This window comes from Cryptomeria japonica, chromosome 5 (assembly GCF_030272615.1).
Source record: "Cryptomeria japonica chromosome 5, Sugi_1.0, whole genome shotgun sequence".
Lineage (NCBI taxonomy): Eukaryota > Viridiplantae > Streptophyta > Pinopsida > Cupressales > Cupressaceae > Cryptomeria > Cryptomeria japonica.
Window position 1 is genome coordinate 612902047 of NC_081409.1, and position 22090 is coordinate 612924136.

The window sequence follows — 22090 nt, forward strand, 5'->3', positions numbered from 1 at the left end:
GGTTTTGTCGGTGACATCAAAAACCTTAGTTGCTCTAATAATCTCAATAGGTAGTCTTGAACACATTTTCCTTCTAATCTCCAAATCATCTAGTGAATTCATGAAATGATCTTCTAACTAGAATCGATGCCCATGCCTCTTTCCACTTGTTGTTCGAATGATGTCATGAGGATCAAAGTTGTCTCTGGGAATGTATGGTTGGAGGGAGAAAGACATCAACTCTTCATCTATTTTCTCTATTGCTTGCAAGGATGGACAAACCTGCAAAGATTTTCTTAGTGAAATAGGAAAAGAAGTCTTTGTTTTTAACTTGTTTTTTTGCACTTTGTTATATCCTATCAATTGTCTCACCAATTCAAGCAATATTCGTTTGCTTGTGGGATATCTTGGTAGCATGAGAGGTGGGCAAGAGCATCCTTAAACTCTTATATAAGTGAATTTGGGAAACTGAATGAACCATGCATCAAACTTCTCTACTAACTCTTGTGCTTTTGGGTATAGCCTTTATTGAATGCCACCTTGCAATATCCTTGGGATGTGCATAGTGGACATCATTTGACCTCCTATAATACGTTTGATTGAGGTAATGCAATTGTATGTATGAATCGCATGCTCTTAGTTGTCCTAATTTGGTACCAATTGGTCCTCTATATGTTAGTCCTACATACTGATAAGCCTAGGTGAGTGAGTATATGATGTATGAGACCATGTAGAATGTCTTCATTCACTCAAGCCTCTTGAGTTGCAAGTCAATGTTGTTATTAATGAGTTTCGCCCAATTTATCCTCTCTTTTTCCAGTGACACGTTCTCCATGAAGTAGAACATCCAAATCTTGAACTGGAAGGTCTATGGGATCCTGGAGGCTAAGCTTTAAAACTTCTTCATATCAATCTGGCCTAGATTGGGATCACCTATATTGCCCCAATACAATGTGATCTTGGACCCCACAATGACGTTCTTCAAGTCTTCCTTGGCGAGGGCTTGTCTTGTTCCCGCCATCTTGCACCTGTGAGAATTGGCTAAATTAGTTTCATGACGCGATGGTTGATTTGCAAGAGAATCTAATAACCCTAAGGGAAAATATAACACTATGATGACAATTCTAACCCTTAACATAGAAACGGTCCTCCTCACTAATAATGAATCTTTGCAAATGATCAAAAGATGTTCAAAATTGATTGAAAGAGTTATTAGTGACTGAAATTGATGAAATATACCAGCACTAGAAAAAACTATGAACTAATCAAAATGAATTGGCACTTAATTCTAGATGAAATTGTCTTCTTTCTTGGCCTCCAACAATAATATTTGTCCCAAGTCTGATGTTGATCAATTCGATAGATTTGAAGGAAACAAGATTTGTCTCTTTGGAAAAAAATTGTTGGTCGCACTCAATATCTTGCTGTATTTCTACACCAAATTATTTTGGCAATGAAGTAATTCGCTGCGATTGTCTTTGTAATATCAGATCAAAACCCCAATTGCCAACCTCATTCAAACTCGGATTTCCTTTTCTCATCAAAATCGTATGAAGTAGAACTCAATTTCGCCAAAGATAAATTCGTTGTCTTTCAACAATCACTGTCACCTGTATGATTTGAATTCGAGTTGGGAGATATCTAGACACAATTCGTTGATCTTAAAATCATAATCACTGCCCACGAATGCAATCAAAACCTCATGAATCACTGTCTTTTAATCAATTTGCTTGCTGATATCAGATGATTACAGAGTCGCTATCTAAGATGGCAAAATTTGTCTCATTTTGACACAAATCACGGCTGAATGATGACTAGCTGTTGGTCGCTCTTGATCAAGACCAAAGTCTTGACCACAAATGGATAGATTCTCTGACAAATTCGCTGTCTTCACCCAGGCAGAAACAATATCGATTTAATGTGTTGATCAAATGCAATGATCAAAACAAAATTATAGTCCCTCCCAGAGTTCGATACTTCATCACAAGTGTTTGGCAATTTCATTAATGTATTGCGATTGTCACAAATGGAAGACTTCGAACTTTGCATCAAAATCATTAAGTTCATTCGCTTGGCTTCAATACGCTACCTTGATTAAATCGATTTATTGCTCATTGACTTGAATACTTCTCCTTCTGTTCAATGACTTTCATTGCATGCAATGCTATTGTTATTGGCAAGAGGCCTCGAGCTTTGTCTTTTGAGTCTTTAAATTAAATCACCTTGTAATCATTTTATAAAGGTGAGCGCTTCTTATCAAATGTGTTTTAATGCTTATGGAGAATTTCAAGTTTCGCAACTCAAGTATTTCATTCATCAAATTAACTTAAAATATAAAGTGCATCCTATTAATTGAATGCGGATTGATCAATCTTGGCGAGACAACATAGACCTTTGCATCCCAATTCGCAATCATCATTAATGGCCCAACTTAGAACTTTAAAACTTTTCACTCCTTACAACATCAAGGGTATCGATTTTAAATATCTTCATCTATGTGACAACATTCATCAAATGCTTTGCCTTTATCATTTAAATCCATCTTTGAACTTTGAAATTTTGCATTGAATGTAGCATAGAGATTACATCGTAGAAACTCAAATGTTGAGGTGGCATCATGAAATGCTTATATTTCGCTCTTGCATTCATTAAATGCCCTTGTTCTTCGTCCATCACATTTACCAAATGACTCACATCGTGTGGAGTTCAAGGCATTGCTTCTCTTTTTTCAAAATCGAATTAGGATTGACCATAAAAGACACTCTCTTGCTTTTAGATCATCACAGTCAAAGATGCGGTGTTTTGGTAAAAGACAAGTTGTTTGAGTCAAAGGCAAGGTGTTCGAGTCAAAGACAGGGTTTTCTAGTTGAATACACCTTGTGTCCTAGCCTAGAATATGATGTTCTAGCCTAGAATGACTTGATAATGCAATTATGAAAATGCTCTAAGTCAAAAGTTAAGGTGGTTCTAACCTTGAACAAGTAGTGATCTAACTTGAAACGATTGGTGTTCTAGCCTAGGAAAGGTAGTGACCGAGTCTAGGACGAGGTGTTTTAGTAAAGGACATGGTGTTCTAGTCTAGGACGGGGTGTTCTAGTCTAGGACGACTTGACTCACTTTCATGCCATAGCCAATTTTTTTTATTTTTTGAATTTTGAAGGTGCATCATTCTAGCTCACTTCATGTTGGGATATCTCTAAAGAGACTTTGACACTTTATTCAAAACTACTACAAAGCAAAGAGGGGGTCCCCATTTATGATGGGGTAATGTGTGATCTAGTCACAACATCTAGCGACTCTATGGAGCAATTGTTCCAGAAGATTGCCAGAATAAAATTCATTTGAAACTTAGAATTTCTTAACAAAATTTGCTCAATCAACTCAAAAGGTTAGAAGATATACAAAAACAAGGAAGAAATCTCAAATTTTACCGAGTCACTTAGCTTTTGATAACCCATGTGTGTGCATCTGCATTAATTTCCTCTCACAAGATGTCTACAATTCTCAAGTTCGATCATGAAGAGCTACGTAGTTCATCTTATCTTCAAAAGCAACTTGGATAGAGCCTCGCTGCTAGCAAGCATTTATAACCCCAATGAGGTTATCTTTGTAGACCTCATTGTTGGTTTATTATAATGCCTTAGTAATAAAGATTTATTTCTTTGACCAGAAGGCTCAATTCTCTGCTATCACTAACTCATTTATAAAGAATTCATTCAATTGTCAACCTGGGAACATATACTCGAAACAAGCCTGCACTATATGTGCACTAAGAGACTTATGGGGAACACCAATTCAAACTTGAAACAACTAAACAAGAAAGTAGTGGAAAACATCATATTTTAACATTGCTTCTACTGACATTAACTTGACCTACTGAATGTGAAGCTTATAATTCTATGCTATAAATAAACTAACCCAGCTGGTAACTAAAACTCTACTTTCCTTTGGTTGCAAGAACAGTCACATAATAAAGTTTTTGTGGCTATAGGACAGTCAACCAAAAGAATTTAAACAACAAACTTAATCTTGATAATAAATTTACTTAGAAAAGCATAGAAGTGAACAAGTGTGGATGCTCCCCAAGTGGGCCCCCTTGGTTGAGCCTCCAAGATTCTAACCAAACCTAAAGATTATATCAACGTCACATGCACATTGAAGTTTTGAACAACAGAGATGGCAAAACTGAAATCTCCTTATTATTTCTAACTGTAAAACAAGGTACACTCGGTGCTCAAGTGAAAATAAAAATTGCATTACATACTCCACCCTTAACTGATGGATTTGTAGGAAATCTTACAACTAGCTATCTACACAGTCGATCCACTCCCAACAAACTAGGAGGACAACTTTTATTAGAAATAAAAGCATAAAAGGGTAAATCATTCTAAGACTTAGTCTAATGCACAAATATAGGCCACAACACCCTCTAGATCTTCTCAACGGACTGGCACACGTTCTAAAACAACAACTGATCAATTGCAACAAGGAGATCTACTAGGATCATCAACTTCCAAATTGACTGGTTCAACAGTCCTTATTTGAGTAGGACTGCAACTCTCTTAAAACAACAACCGATGTCTCTTCATTGGCTTAGTCTCTCTTCCAGCTACACACACAAAAGTTAATGCACGAAAATACATACTTGAACAATATTACTTCCAACCAACATTTCATCAAGCATTCCCATATCATTAAAAGATATTTATCATATCATTAAGGTTGTTTTAATAGATGGCAAAGTTTATAGGTTCAAGCTACAAAAAGACTTATATCCATCTTAATCGGAATGTCTAAACTATAAAATAACAATTCTAACATAACATAAGTCCATATAAAACAACAAAAAATACTACCCATCATTTCCCCCCAGCCTAACTAATGCTTGTCCCCAAGCATTTTTATGTTCCTCTAATGTTTCCACCCTAAAATCTGTCACTTCAGTTTCCCCTATGGCCTGAACATATGGATCCCAATAGAAACCTTGATTTTCCTCTATCTCCTTCCATCGAGCATCCTTAGTTTCCTTATCAACAATCTGGAGGTTTTTCCAATCTGGAACAAGGTACAGTAAGAGTGGAGGATGGAATGTGAGAGGAAACCACCTCTCCTATAATTATCTTCCTAACTGCACATACTTGTGTAATGCCCCGCCAGGAACCCTAAAGGAAAACAACACAACTAGGCAACTAAAGGGTGAAACATTTTTTTTTAAAAGATTAAGTGCATTAATTATAACAATTGCACGTTTCACAACACAGTAGAAGTCTAACACATGATTTCCTAAGGGTTACCAACGAAGATTAATTTGTAGATTATATTAACACCATGGTTAATCCAACTGTCCATTTAATTAAGTAAATTAAATGCTTAAGATTAAAACTACAAATACATCTAAATTCCATAATGAAAGAATCAAAGTATTTCAAAGCATCTATTTATCCATAAACCATTTATATAAAAGATCAAAGTAACTGAATTAACATACATTCCACTGACATAATATTACAATGTCCATAAATACATGGCTTCCAAAAATACCACGGAATCCAAAAGTTACAATATCAAGGCTACATAAAAGTCTGATACAATGACCACAAGGTCTCAACTGAACAATGATCACGAACAAGAGCTGGTAAATGAACCACGAACCAAGAAACACTCGCGAAGCCTTTCCTCGCCAGAAGATACAATCCAGAACATCCGATGGGAAGTAGCACTACCACCCGACCATGTGATCCCGAAATGGAACCACCCCACCATGCTAGGAGATAGTAGAAAACCCTCAAGCAAGCAAAAGTAAGACAAGTACGAAAGAACTACATGACTCTGCAAACATCCATGTGACTCAACTCACAAACACTAGTGACTCTAAGGAGAGAGTGTCATCGCATGGCTTACGGTGGTTACCATGGTAGGCCTCCATAGGTCCCGACCCCCATCTTGGGTTATCCTAGTAACCTCTCCCGAACCTTTGGCTCCATCTAAGTCTCATGCGGACCCTACCAATCCTTTCGTCAAGACAAGGTGGTAAGTTTGCCATTCCAGGCCTTCTCGCAACATTATGAGCCTTGTACTAGCACTCACCTATGCACGAGGTGCATTATCTTAATTAATATTTATTCTACCCACCCCCTAATCAATTATTAGGTTATCGCTTTTTAATTGACTTTCGAGGGGTTATCCTACCATCCACTTCGGCCGTGGCCCCCACTCGAAAGCCACTCTATCTCAAAGGACACTAATAGGAAAGGTCTCTCTACGAGAACTCTATGGCGAAACAAATAGCCATATCTAATCCTGACAAACCACAGGTGAAGGATACACAATCACTAACCCAAGATTGACCATTTGGAACAAAACACACAATGGCTCATATCAACAAGGTTACACAACAACACCTAACCCAGGAGATATAATAACATATGACATAATGACCACTCAACCAGAATTGCAATGAAATTAAGCTTGACTGCAAATACCATTTACACAAAATCTTAACACAGGCAATCTTTTCTTAAAACAGCCAAAAGCATAAATAACTTGCAATTAAAGATTTTCCAGACAATAATAAAATACAACTATATTAATACAAATAAATCAATTTTGTCATTTGTCCAATAATGTTAAATAAATTCACATATGAATTAATCTCCTAATGTGTTTCAAAGCATAAATATAAAATCTAAAAATTACAAGCTTTTCTGAAAACACCCAAACTCTAAATTATATATATATATACACACACATTGTATATATATAATATACTTATAATTATATTACAAAATATATATGTCAACTCATAAATTAATTTTCACAGTATTAAATTAATACTAAAATAATTTAATACCCATCATAAAAAAAACAACTTCTATATATAAATATATAATAAATTAATTAACAAAAAACCATACAACAAATCCCTGGCACGAAAATCGAAAGTGTCATGTCCAAAGTACACAGGGAAAACGTGAAATCTACTACCCTGCACGGTAGCACGTGCTGCCGTAGGTAGCACATGCTACCGCACGGTAGCAGGTACTACCGTAGGTAGCACGTGTTGTCGTAGGTAGCCCGTGCTACCGCCGATAGCACGTGCTACCGTCAGTAGTACTACTACCGTACGGTAGCTGTACTACCCTCGGTAGTTGCTACCTGCCCTAATTTTTTTATTTTTTTTAAAGTTTTCAATAACACAAAACTTACAATGAATTTCCTTATTCAATAAAAATTATTTTCCAGAATTTAATTAAAAACAACTTTTTTCCCAGAAAAATTTAAATAAAATAATTTCCCCATAACTTATAAAACCCAAATAAATTTAATTAAAATTAGATCTATTACCATAGTAAATAAATAATTACCCAGAGATTACACAAATATTGACAAAACATCCATAGCCAAATATCAAAACTAAACCCAACAAAAGGGAATATTTTCTCTGGTAAAAACTCGTTTTCTACCAATCTTGCAATTTCCATGCATAATAAAAATCTTGGCAAAATTTGCCATAATAACTTTTCCCAATTTTCTCAAAATTTAATCTACAAACACCGAGGAAATAACTTCTTTCCATAAACCAAAAATTAACTTCAGGAATGGACTTAAGCCAAGAACAAAAAATAATTAGACAGGATTTTAGATTTGACAAACATCTTAACACACACATCATTCAGAAAGATAGAAGAAATAGAAATAAATTATTTTCTTTAAAACAAACAATCAAAAGAAGCCACCCAACCTGGTATAGCTTTCCTGGAAGAAATTTTTAGAAGAGAACCAATCCTTCAACAAGCTTCCAAATAAATTTCTCTTCACCTAAATCTCTGACCTGTTTCCTGTGTCCCCCTAAAAGAAAGACCTATTCCCCTTTTAAACTAAAATTTTAGGTTGCATATCTTTTTCCCAAAAACCTAAATTTAGTAATAAAAGCAATTTTCTTTTCTTTTCTAATTTTCTAACAAAGGATCAGTTAACATGCAATAATTAAAAATCATTTTTCTTTCTTTTACTTTTCTCATGCAAATTAATTAATTTCCTAAAAAATGAATTAAAGCAATACTTTAATTCTAATTTATTCTTTTATTCATTCATTTATTTATTTATTCTTTTATTTATTTAAAATTCTAGGAAACAATTAATGAAATTAATCTAATTTATTTTTCACTAAAATTTAAATAAAATATATTTCTAATATCATGCAAATTGCAACTTCATTTAATAACTTCTTTTAATTAATTAAATTTATAATCTCAATGCATAAAATACATATTTCAAAAACACCAACTATGAGATAACTCCATAAATTTAATTAATTAATTAAATACACTAAAACACACAAACTGAACAAACCTCAAGCAAATACTCATAAAAAGATCAAACGACAAAATACGAAGGCCGAACAAACTGACAGGACGACCAACTGACGACACTCATGCGAGTGTAACTGAGTAAAAATAGGGTCAACTACTATCTCCTCCACTTCCATCAGAAAATATAAGGCATGCTTAGACCTATGAAGCCAGGTGGAGACGATACCCCGTACCTACCCGGTACTTGTACCTGCAATATCCTGCATCACCGAACCACACATGCATATATACAATATCGAAAACACAACAAACACACCGATGAAGGAGAATCACGATGTTCCTTCTCTCACCAACATGAGTGAAGGAAAATTGTCCCCTTGCATCCAATACACTCACAGACACACAACATATAATTCCACATTGCATAGATAAAGTAAAGTGTCAGTACATAGTAATAATCCATAAAATGCCATAAATTCACAAGTACTGAAATATTGCAAATAAATTATGCATCTCATATCCAGATAAAGCATGAAATAATGTCATAAAAGTCTGAATAACACATCATGGTAATGTATCCACTGAAAGTAACAATAATAAAATATGAGTCTAATGAGTTCAAAGGAGTAGGGGTACTACACTTGGCTGCCCTCCTCAACATGGCATGATAGTTCTATAAAGAGTTCGGCTCTCATTGTTTCAACTCATCTGTCAAATCATTCCACCGTTGTGCAAGGTAACCAAACACTAAACGGGTTGAGGTTTTAGCCATGTTTTCATACTCTTGATATACCTACTCTCTTCTTGTCAAGACAAGATCCTTGTTCTAGTTACTACTCAAAATCTAGTTCCATTCATACAATACATCATCTGAGGAAGATGTTTTAGCTCTAAGTTCCAATGGGAAAGTTAACTCTAAATATCTATATTGTCTGAACTGTTGTCCCCAATTATTCTGATTTTGTATGAAGGACATGAATGCTCTGAGCTGGATATCACCAATATACAATAGTGGATTCTAATGAGTATCCATTGGTATTACATGATTATGTAAATATAATTCACAAAGTAGATTTCTGACATCAAAACTTTAAGTTTCATATGCACTCAAGAATTCCTTTGGAGTTAACAAAGAAGAACATAAACTAGAAAATTCCCTAGATAGCTGATAAGAAAGATATAATTCTTTCAGGTATAGAGAATATACTCTGGGAGGACGTCGACATTGCACAATCTGGTGAACTAACTCCATGACCTCCCCCATATTGGTTTTCAATTTTAAAATTTCCTTATCTCTCTTATCAAATTCCTTTTGCAACCTTTTCTTTTCTTGTTTCCAAGTTTCTCATTCTTCCTGAATAAGTTGGCACATTTGAAACAATGCTTCTTGACATGAATGTAGGTGGTATTGGCAAATTCATCCTTACTTCAGCTTGCCCTGCAGAAGCAATCTGCTCTGCAATGACGACAAGCTTATCCAGGCTAGCTGCCTCATTAGTTTTAAGCTGATTAGGATCATTACATGGCATATTTAAATTAACTGTCAGATTTATCCCTCCCTTCTCTTCAATGCCTACATTCTCTGATGAAAAATTATAAGGAGGAGATGGAGGACTTTGAGCTCTGGGAGGTGAGTTGTCGTACATCAATTTTACCAATTCCCCTATAAAATTAATATCCAACTTGATATCACTTTCAATAATCACCTGCTGAGGGTCTACCTTAGCTTTACCTTTAGTTTTACCCTGATTCTAGTTGCTATGTCTTAAATGGAAATCATAGGGTTCAAAAATCTTTATGCTTGTTCTTGTTACAGGAAAGACTACAGGTGAGGGTTTGGCTTTCTTTGATTGAAGCTTCAGATGACTATTTTTTTTAACACTAGACACCTCTTTTATGTCAATATCTTTGTGTTCTTTGGGTATATCTTTTGATGGTGTTTAATCCTTCATAGACTTCTTCTTATTTTGTTTATCAGAAATAGGGGTTGAGGCTGCTAGGGTTTCCACCACAATTCTATTATCAGGGTTTGAAGAGGAAACCTCTGCAACAAACTTCCTCCGCTTCCTCTTTCTAGAAGAAGAAGGCTGAGCTACAATCCCTAAATTTTGAACTTGTTCCCCTTGAATAAAATTATCCCCAAAAAGTCTAGGGTTTATGTCTCGAATACTTCTTTCTACTAATAATTTGATTAAACAGTGATGAGACACAAAATTCTCCCTACCTTTTTGTGTCTTGGAAGACATCTTCCTTAGCATGTGGTACAGGACGCTCGAGACATTCATGTGTCTCCCATGGCAAAGATGAGAAAGAAGCTTGAAATGAATAGCACAAAGAAGAGACTATCGACCTTCGCAGGTAATGTATTTGATGATATATACAACTATAGGAGCCCAATCTGGATGCAAATATTTTCTACTCGTCCCCTGCTTGGAAATCTCTAATGGAGGATCCCTAGGAAGTGTAAATTCAACCCTGGCTGATCTTGCATCGAAAGTATCCAAACATTTCTCCCCAACTGTAGGAAGTCCAGTTACTTCGGCAATTCGCTCCTCTGAAGCAATTATTTTAACCCCTCTTACCATGGCTTCCCCTTCTTGAAATGTAGATGCAAACTCATGGGCTACACAATGATCAAGATTGTCAAGTTTCAAGAAATAATCCAACCATCTGCAAGCTCTAAATATTGGCTCACAATCTACATTTGAAAGAATGAGCCCATGGTCTACTAGTTCATGTCTGCTCGGCGGTCCTCCCATTTCCTGCAGAGCTTATCACTTTTGCTTCACAGAGAAATTCCCTCTTGTTCTTTACAAAGCAGTTTTCCTTCCTTCTGAATGTTTCTAGCAATTTTCTAACTTGCAACTCATAACCTTCACACATTTCAAAGCTAATTATAGCACCTTTGTTATTACACGTACGAACTGAAGAAGTCAGGGTGACAAGGAAGATAGTTTGAAGGAAAATAATAACTCTAGACTTAGGAAAATTTTAAAAAAATCAAGATTGCGGAAGATGGCCAATATTTGAATTTCATAGTTCAATTTTCGCATGTGCAAAAAAAAAAGAACACATCATCTACCCTCCCCCCAACCCAAATGTTACACGGGTCCGCACGTGGGAAGGGATAGGAATAGAAACATGTTGAGAAATGATAGGATAATATACAATGATATGAAATTACTGGAAAAAAAATTGTAGTTAAGAGTAATAAGTACAAGATGTGTTAAGGCATACCTAAAGTGTGATCCATAAGAAGTAATAATTACTGGTATTGATGTGATGGCCGCAAGATGTGCAAAACAACAAAGTTAAAGAATGAAAAGAAAATGAGTACAGATGGATGGAGTTAAAGAGATGAGTTGGAATGGTGGCGATAGATAAGAAGAAAATCCATGTGGACATGGAAAATTTTCGAGAAGGTGGAAAAGTAATCTTAGTCAGCACGTGGTGAACTTGGAAGCCCACCATTTTGTCCTGCAGCAAATTTGAAATTTGCATTATTTGCAAATTGTTGTAGGAACTCCTGCTTTGAAATGGGCTTATGATAAAGGTGAAGTTTGTGGTCATTCACCAACATCTTAAAATAGACCAGATCTATTGTGGTGAGATGAACAACCCCATTTTAAAAGACTTCAGCCACTTCTTATGGTCCCATCCAACATGTTTGTAACTTGCCCTGGTTTTCCTGATATCTAGAGTCATACAGTAGTGCCCAATCTCCAAGGGCAAATTTCTTGCTCTTAATATGTTTGTCATGTCATCGAATTCATTGTTGTTGTATGAGCTATGTACGCTGAAGTGCCCGCAACCTGTATTCATCTAAAGCATTAAGCTGCATGATGCAGTCCTGTTGTGCTTCAGAAATGTCCATATCCAGGTCTAGTGTCATCCTTAGAGTTTTGTATTCAAATTCAATTGGAAGGGCAAATGTTTTTCCATAGAGTAACTCAAATGGGGTAAAGCTAGTAGTTGTTTTTCATGAAATTCGTTAAGCCCATACTGCCTTTGGTAATCTAGAGGCCCAATCCTTCTTGTGGAGACTCATAGTTTTTGTAAGAATGGCTTCAATTTCCCTATTGGTGACCTCAGCTTGGCCATTGTCTTGGGGATGATAGGGACTAGAATTTTTATGGCGAATGTTATAGTCATTCATGAGAGTTGTGATTAAGATGGAGGTAAATTGTGGCCCTTGATCAGTGACCAACTCCATAGGGACTCCATATCTAGTAAAAATTTCTTCATACAGAAACTTTGCAACCTTGTTATCCCTAGCATGTGCCATAGCTCTAACCTCCACCCATTTAGTAACTTAATCAGTACAAACAAGTATATAAGACTTACCATTAGAAGGAGGATCAATAGGACCAATGAAGTCCATTCCCCATTGTGTGAGCTTGAATTTCATCCTTAGAATATTACCTGTAATAAGTTAGTTTCACAAAATACAATGGAAATGCATACAGGAAATCCAAAATCCACCAATGAAACTACATGAAATACATATTAAAATAAAACATTATTTTACCTTCATGACTTATGTCTCATTGTGTCCTAACTCCACTGTTCCTGGTTGCAGATGGTGTGCTCTCAGACAATGCACTGTTGGCTTCCAAGATGGCATATGAAGAATGGACTGTTAACTTATAGTTAACTGATAGTATGATATGCAAAGCTACATGATTATGCTAAATGATATTTTCTATTACTATTTGTTATTTGCTTATTTGCTTCAAAAACTCACAGATGCATAAGATTGGCTTGAAGACTATTTTTTGAAGACTAACTTCCTCTCAACTGAAGCTCCTGATTTTATAGACCTTGAGAGGAGTAGATGATGTGGCTTAGATCAATGGTCATGATTAGATCTATAGATTTGAATGGCTATGAGCAAAGGTGAAGGTTGAGAGAAAGGGGGAAGGAGAAGACAAGTGTCACTCATCTCACCTTGACTGGGTTGCTGACTGAGAGAATCTAGGGATGGTTGGAGGAAATTTAGGCATGAGAGGACAAGTGGACTCAAGTCCTTCCTAAGATGTAGGGGGTGTTGGAGAGAATATAGAAGATGGTTATGAAATATGTGTATGTACACAATTTCATTAAATTTTGGAAGTTGAAGATAAATGATAAATTAATATTTAAGAAATATTAATTTCCTTAGCCACATGTTTGATGAGTTGGCAAAGGGAAGATGAAGTGGAGATGGAGGGTGAGTTGGAAAAGAGATTAAATAATTTAGGAAATTATTTAATATTTAAGACTATATGATAGGAGAATAACTATTAAATATTATATATTCAATTGATTGGAGGAGATAATTAAACATTAGATATTTAATTAACTTGGTTAGAGGAATAATTAAATATTAAATATTTAATTAATTGGAAGAATAGGATAGATGAATTAATTAATAAAATATTAATTAATAGAAAGATATGAAAATGAATTAAATTAATTAATCTTTTCGAATTAACTATTTAATAGAAGAATAATTATTAAATAAATATAAAATATTTATTTAATTGCTCATAGCCAATTTTAGGTGTATACACCCATTTATCAAATGGTGTAACAACTACCTGTGTTTGCATGGGCATATCATCAGATTTAGTTGGTCATCCCATCCTTTGGCAGCGATCACACTTTCTGGTATACTTAATGACATCCTTGTGAAGGCTTGGACAATAATTACCAGCGTTAAGAATCTTCATGGCAGTTCTTTTGGCAGGCATGTAGAATATCATAAGTCTCATCTTCTCTAACACATCTATGCACAACATGATCTGGTCCATTATAGTATAAACAACCTGCAATCCAAGAATATGGAAAACTCTTTTCAACCAGTAGTCTCTTCTCTTTAGGGGAGAAATAGAGGGAACCTTCTCTGAAGCTAGATAATTTGCTAAGTCAGCATACCATGGTGTATAGGTATTGACAAAAAAAGATGCTCATCTGGGAACGAATCATTAATGACAGTATCGAGGTTAGATGTTGTAAGTTGTGAGAGAAAATCTACTACTACATTGGCTTTCCCTAGTTTGTCTACTATTGTAGTAACAACAACCACCTAGCTAACCTACCTACTACCAAAGGTTTATTCATTAGGTACTTGATAGTTGCATGATTAGTATGGAAAAACACTTGATACACAGTGATATAATACCTGAATTTGTTTAAAGCATAAACTACTGCTAGCATTTCCTTTTCTGTCACTATGTAATTTAGTTAAGCTCCTTGCAAGTTTTTACTGATGAAATAGATAGCATGTTCACTATCTCCTTCTTTTTTCCCCAAGACAACTCCAATTGCATAATCAGAGGCATCTGTATGAACATGAAATGGAAGTTCCTAGTTAGGCCCTCTGAGAATAGGTGTTTTAGTAAGATCATCCTTAAGATCGGAAAACACATGATCATAAGAGTCTATCCAATGGAATTCAACATCCTTTGTTAAGAGATTATGTAGTGGTTTTGCTACTTTGCTGAATTCTTGGATGAGTATCCTATAATAACCTACATGCCCCAGGAAGCTCATGACATCTTTATGCTTTGTGGGCATATATAAATTCTTTATCACTTCAATTTTGGCAGGGTTCACCTTAATGCCTAATTGAGATATATGGTGAACTAGTACTATGCCTTATGTCATCATCATGAAGCACTTCTCACTATTTAGGGATAAATGATGATATTCACACCTATGCAAAACCTTTTCCAGATTAGATAAGGAATCATCAAATGTGTCTCCATAAGTTGTGAAATCATCCATGTAAATTTACATTTTATTGAGAGAGATGTCAAAAAATATGCTAATAACTGCCCTTTGAAATGTTGCAGGGGCATTACATAAACCAAAAGGAAGGAATTAATAAGCATATGTGCCCTAAGGGCATGTAAAGGTATTCTTCTCATGATCCTAAGGAGCAATTCTAATATGATTATATCCACTGAATCCATCCAAGAAAGAGAAATACTTCTTGTCTGCTAAATTATCCAATACTTGATCAATAAAAGGTAATGGAAAGTGATCTTTTTTTGTGTCTGCATTCAGTTCTCTATAATCAACACATACTCTCCACTTACCTCCTTTCTTTGGTAAAATGACCAAAGGAGATATGCACTAACTATCAGAGATAGGGTAAATAAATCCTACATCTAATATTTTTTGTAATTCTTGCTTGACAATTTCTCTTACTGCAGGGTTTACTCTCCTCTATGGTTGTCAGGTTGGTTTGCACTCCTTGTTGATGTAAATTATATGTGTGCAAAGAATAGGATCCAATCCATTCATATCATGATAGTCCCATGCAAAGGCATGCTGGTGAGTTTTTAGGAGTGTTTCCAAAGATTCATGTTGTACTGTGGACAACTTACTGTTGATATTAAGAAATTTTCCTGGGGAGACTTCTAATTGCTTAATCAGTTCTATCATGGCTGCTTGAATGACAGTCGAGATCTTTATTTCATGTGGAAGTAATGCATGTAGTAGGTGTGCTTGATTTTATGGTACCGAAGTAGAAGATGATAGTAACAAATTTTACAAAGGACATGAAATACAATCATTTATTTGACAATTGTTCTGGAATAAAATCTCATCCTCATCTTGCAATTGCAAGATAGAAGTCCTTCCAATCATCATTAATGATTATAGTGAATTAACCTCCTCGAGATCATCACCTAATTCAGGCCATGCTATAGTATCATTTTCTTCATTAGGCTTTGCAGGTGGAAAGAGAAGAATTTTCTTACTGGTACTACCATTGGAAATTGTCATATCTCTAGACTTGCACCATATGTAAGCATCTGTAGCAATCAGTCGTGGTCTTCCCAATATAATAGGATATCCTCCTAGAGTGGCTTTAGGGGATAGAATCATAAAATCTATTGGATACTCTGAAGAGTCTAGGGTGATAATAAGATCTTCAACAACTCCATTTAGGGTAACTGTTGAACTGTCAACCAGTTGCAACATAGTAGGTGTGTGCCTTAGAGTTGTAACATTCAATTTTTCCATCAAGCTCTTGGTCATAACATGTATAGAAGCTCCCAAATCTATAAGATCATTTTTAACCAAGACTCCATTAATGGTTATTTCTACCATTGGACTACCAGGATCAGAATACTTAGGAGTGATAACTTTACCCTATCAGTCCCAACCGGTGCTGAGAGTAGAGGGGTGAATCAACACTATATCGGTTTTACCAGATTTAACCTTAGTCAAAGTTTCTATTCAAACTTAACACTTATCAGTATAAGCAGCATTAATAAGAAACATGTACACATAAAATCAAACACACATGACTACCAAGATTTATCACATGGAAACCCAAATGGGAGAAAACCACGGTGTGAGTAGAAACTCACAAGATCTGTACTCTTCTGGAGTACGCTTGGTGAGGAGCCATCCCTGTTAGGAGATTACAAAGACACTTTTAGGTGCCACCTGGTTAAGGGATTTTCTTTAACGCCTTTTAGAACCTTTACCCTGTTAGAGGTATCCTTGTTAAAGGACTTAGGATCATCAATTAAGATGTCACCCGATTAAGGAATTTTACAAAGGGACCTGTTAAAGTCCACCCAATTAAGGGATTTTACTATTGTAGTTATTATAAAAAAATATAGAGAATGATCTGCTATAATATCTAAACTTAGCTTAATCAAATCCAATTAAAGCTCTTTGTTTTGACCACCAGTTACACTTGCTCTGCACTCTACTGGTGCTCTGCATTTCACTTGCTCTGCACTCTACTGGTGCTCTGCATTCTTTCTCTACTCTTCACACTATCCAAGCTCTGCACACTCTCTTCACCACTCTGCTATTCACTTAGCAGTTCTGCACTCTTCTCACCTTGTTGGATCGCCTCTCTTCAAAATTACATAGCAATTTTTATGATCAAACTTTTTGGTTTTCGCCAAAAACCTTTATACCATATTTTGCCAATAGATACCTGCTGATTCCTAAATGAGTTTACACCTAACACTCGGTAGATTTGAAATTCAAATCTTCCCAAATCTACCTACATTTTCTTTGCGTACTCTCTATCATTCTCACTAGCAACTCATCCTTATCTGCCACCGCAACTTCTAATTTTAGCAACTTCTAGGTCGTGTTCTACTTGTTTAATGCGAACTGAAACATCTGCACAAATCTTTCCTTCATTGATTGCTAGCTGCTTTAGACTTCACTAATAGTTTGTTTGATGATATCTCATCCTAAATACCTTACCTTTGGTCATCGCATCCAACTTACCGGTCACTGCTCTCAGATTCTCGGTGGATATCATCCTTCAACCTGTATCACCGGTGTAATTATTCATCTTTTGCCATCGGTCACTGATCATCAATCAGACTGATGACCTGTCTATCCAGAGTATTCTGATTGTGCATAAGACTACTAAATTGCAATCTGAGTCACCTCCTGTGACCGCATAATCATTTCAATTGTTAGTTTAAGAAACTGATCTCAACACCTATTTGATGCTTGACTGACTGGTCAAATACTCTGTTTATCCTTCAACCGATTAGTTTTCGACCAACACACTACTTAAGTGTGTCAATAATGCATATTTGGGAAGCACTAAATCCTCCATATTGTTTGGAGCCATGAATAAACCATTGAGGTTTACCACACTTCCTTTCCTATGAGCTTGGTCTTATTCATCAGTAAATGTTAGTCATCAATGACAATACTCACTGATGAACCAATTGTCCCAATACCATCAGTATGCTAACACTCTCCCTTTTTGACATTGATGGCAACACTTCCAACTTCTCTTTTAGCAACCAGTCACTTTTTCTTTTGTTGTACCGATTAGCTGCTCTGTTTGGTCTTGAGTAAAGATCTTACTCCCCATTTCACTGGCTTCCATTCATGTCACATCTGACTTCATCTTCCTTCATGTTACATCTGACTTCACTTCCCCTTTGACAACAATGCCAAAGGTGTAGTCTAGACATCCTATTTCACATACTGCAATTACCGCTCCCCCTAATAGGAGTAGTCCATAATCATCAATCCAAATACATATAATTTTCACAAAAAATCATACCGGATTGTTGTTGTTTCGATCTTCACTCACCTTAGAGCATTCAGGGGAATTACCCCTAGCTTACCTCTGAGACAATCAAAAGTATCCTTAGGTAGTGGCTTGGTGAATATGTCTACAACCTGTTCCTTGGTTGGCACATATTCCAGTCTAACTTCTTTGTCTTGAACCTGTTCCCTAAGATAACGATATTTTATTGCATTATGCTTGGTTTTGGAGTGCATTACTAGGTTTTTTGATATGTTGATGGAACTTGTATTGTCATAGTGTATCACCACAAGTTCAATCACCTTTTCTTGGATACCTTCCAAGATCTGCTTAATCCATACTACCTATGTACAATTGATTGCAGTAGCCACATACTTCGCCTCAGCTGTGGATTAAGAGATACAGTTATGTTTCTTGCTTTTCCATGACATAATCATATCTCCAAGAAAGAATGCACCTCCACTAGTGCTCTTTCTGTCATCAATGTTTCTTGCCCAATTTGCATTGGTGAAGACAATTAAGTTAAAATTTTCCTTATGTGGATACCAGAGACCATACTCATCATTCCCCTTAAGGTATCTGAATATCCTCTTAACTGCCATCATATAAGTCTCTTTTGGATTTGCAACAAATCTAGCAACCAAGCCAACTGCTTGTGTTATATCTGGTCTATTGTGCACTGCATACTGCAACTTACCGATCATGGATTGGTATAGTGTCTCATTCACTTCATTAGCCTCATCGTCTCTGGAAAACTTGTAACCTATAACCATCGGAGTTCCAACAAGTTTGGAATCTTCCATTCCAAAGGTCTTCAATATTTCCCTTATATATTTGGTATGGCTAATGAATATACCATTCTTTAGCTAAGATACTTGCAGACCAATGAAGAATTTTATTTCATCAATCATGGACATTTCAAGTTCTTTCTTCATTTCTTTTGTAAAACCTTTTCTGACTTCATCATCTCCTCCAAAGATGATTTAGTCTACAAAAATATCTGCAATCATATATTTTCCTTCTTTTCCATTCTTCAAATACAAGTTACTATTGTCACTGGTTCTCATGAACCCTATACTTATTAGGTATGAGTGCAATCTCTCATACCAAGCTCTTGGTGCTCGTTTTAGCCCATACAAAGCCCTTTTTAGCTTACATACCATATCTCTTTCATCTCCTGAAGCAAATCCTTCCGGTTGCTCAATGTACACTTCTTCCTCTAGAACACCATTCAAGAATGTTGATTTGACATCCATTTGGTAGACCTTGAAAATCCTGTAAGCAATGTTTCTATGCCTGAATGTCATAAATGTATTAAACTAATTAGCGAATAAGAACGAATCATCGATTCTCAACTAATTAACAAACATCAAACATAATCAATGAAAATCAATACAAGAAATGAGAAATGCATTCAAATGGAAACTCTTTCATTCTGCATCTTTGCTTCCATTGTGCTTCTCCAATTTGAGTGGTTGGTGGCTCTCAGGCATTGCACCAATTTCCTGCATACAAATACTTTGAAGACTCTGATTTTGTGATTCTTTGAAAAAGCTAGATTGAAATGATGAAAAGAGGTTGAATTTATAGATTTTCAACACAAAGGGGGTGAGAAATAGAACTCAAGTGTTGATTGATAGACAACTGAAATTGATTGATCGGTGAACTCAATTGATTGAGTAGTCAACTGGATTGATTGAAGAGTGAACTGAATAGATGGATTAGTCAACCCACTTGATTGATTAGTGAACTAAATAGATTGGGGAGATGACTGAATTGATTTTGAGTTAAAAAAGATGATCGGTGAGTTAACTGATTAGACAACTGATTTGATCAAACAGTTCTTATTTTAGCATGTGTTGTAGGAATTTGAAATTGAATTTGATTTTCATTTTCAATTTGGATTTGAATTTGGTCATTCAAATACTAAAATGCACATGAAATTAACTCAAATTCAAATTTGGGGAAATGTGAATTTGGAAATATGAAATTAAATGAAATGATATGAAATTCGAATTTGGGGAAATATGAAATGAAATTAGATGGAATTAATTGAAATTATAATTTGGGGGATTGGAGGAATTTAATTAATTAATTAAAATAATTAAAATGAAATTATTTAAACTTAAGAAATAGAATTAATTAAATAATAAAGATGATTTAACTAAGGAAAATGTCGCAATTAATTAAATAATTGATATTTAATTAATAATTGAGATAGGGTTAATTGATTAAAATGATTTGAGAATAGAAATAGAATAATCAGAAGCGTTGAAGGGTGATGATTAGAAGAAATAGTTAATTTAATCAAATAATTAAAGAATCACTTACTTAAATAGACGAATAATTAGTGTAGAATTAACGAGACATTTTTAGGTGTCTACATTTGCCCCTCTTTGAGACAATGTCGGAACGACGTTGTTTCAAAGAAAATGAAAAGAAAAAAAAATGCCCCAGTATGCCTCGGTAACGCTTAGGGTATAATTCTCCCTCGAGAGATTGTTTGTGCATTGAAGGCATGAATGATCTCTCAAAAGAAGAAGAATGTTAGATGAAAGATGAATACTGGTTAGCTTGATGACAAGAATGAGTCTGATTATAGAAAAGAAATGGTTGAAGTGATTTGTAGATTGATTGATTTGATAGGATTGGATTGATAAGATAAAGTTTTATTTCAGGAATGACACATCTTATATAAGACAAAAAATGATCAAAATGTCTGGTTTTAGGAAGGATACATCCTGTATAAGACTGATATGTTTGGTTTCGGGAAGGATACATCCTGTATAACACAAAGATAGATGATCATGTCTAGTTTCAGGAAGGATACATCTTGTATAAGACAAATGATAGGTCAAAAATGTCTTGTTTCAGGAAGGACTAATCTTGTATAGGACAAAGATAGATAAAAATTGGATGAATGATAAAATATGATGAAGGTGAGGAATAATTGATTGATAGATAGAATAGTTGATATGAGAAAAAGATAGAATTATAGATGAAAAGATTGAAATTAAGTGATGAGAGAGATCATGTTAGATGAAAGAATGATCAAGTAGAAAAATGTTTGATGAGAGAATGATATGAAGAGACAATCAACATGATGAGATTAGAAAAATGAAATGATATGATTGATGATGAATAGTCTTCTTGTCTTTATTCATAGTGCAATACATTTTCATCATTGAGCCTTATTATGTAACAATGAAGCTTTGTACACCAGGGTATAAGGAACCAAAATGCATAGTTATCTCATTGTAAAGAAACAAACACATAACAAACAAGGAATGAACCCTCCATTCTGGGATTTATTGCTAGAGTAATTGGGTCTTTACTTGATTAATTAAACAATATTTGTTTAATTCTTTAAGTTTCCTATTATCTTTTACACTTAAGCTAACATTAGGTGCATAATAATTAATTCTTTTATTAATTATTATGTGCAAGCCTAGGGCTTTTCCTTTAGGGTTTCTTGACCTATTAAAGGTTAATTTTCTTTTCTTTGTATCATTATGTCATTACACATTTTGGTGAATATTGAGCTCTCCTCTTTTGAGCATATTTTTTTGTGTTTTTGTTCTTCAAATTATTTTGTTTCATTGCTTCTCCTTGTAACATATTGTTTTAGCTTGCAAAAGATCTTTAGGCTCCTGTGGTGTTGTGTTTCTCAACTCCAACATGGTATTAGAGCTCAGATCTGCAGCTATCTGTTCCTGTTTTTGAGAATTTTTGCATTGGAAGCAGATCTAGGGTTTCAAGCAATTTT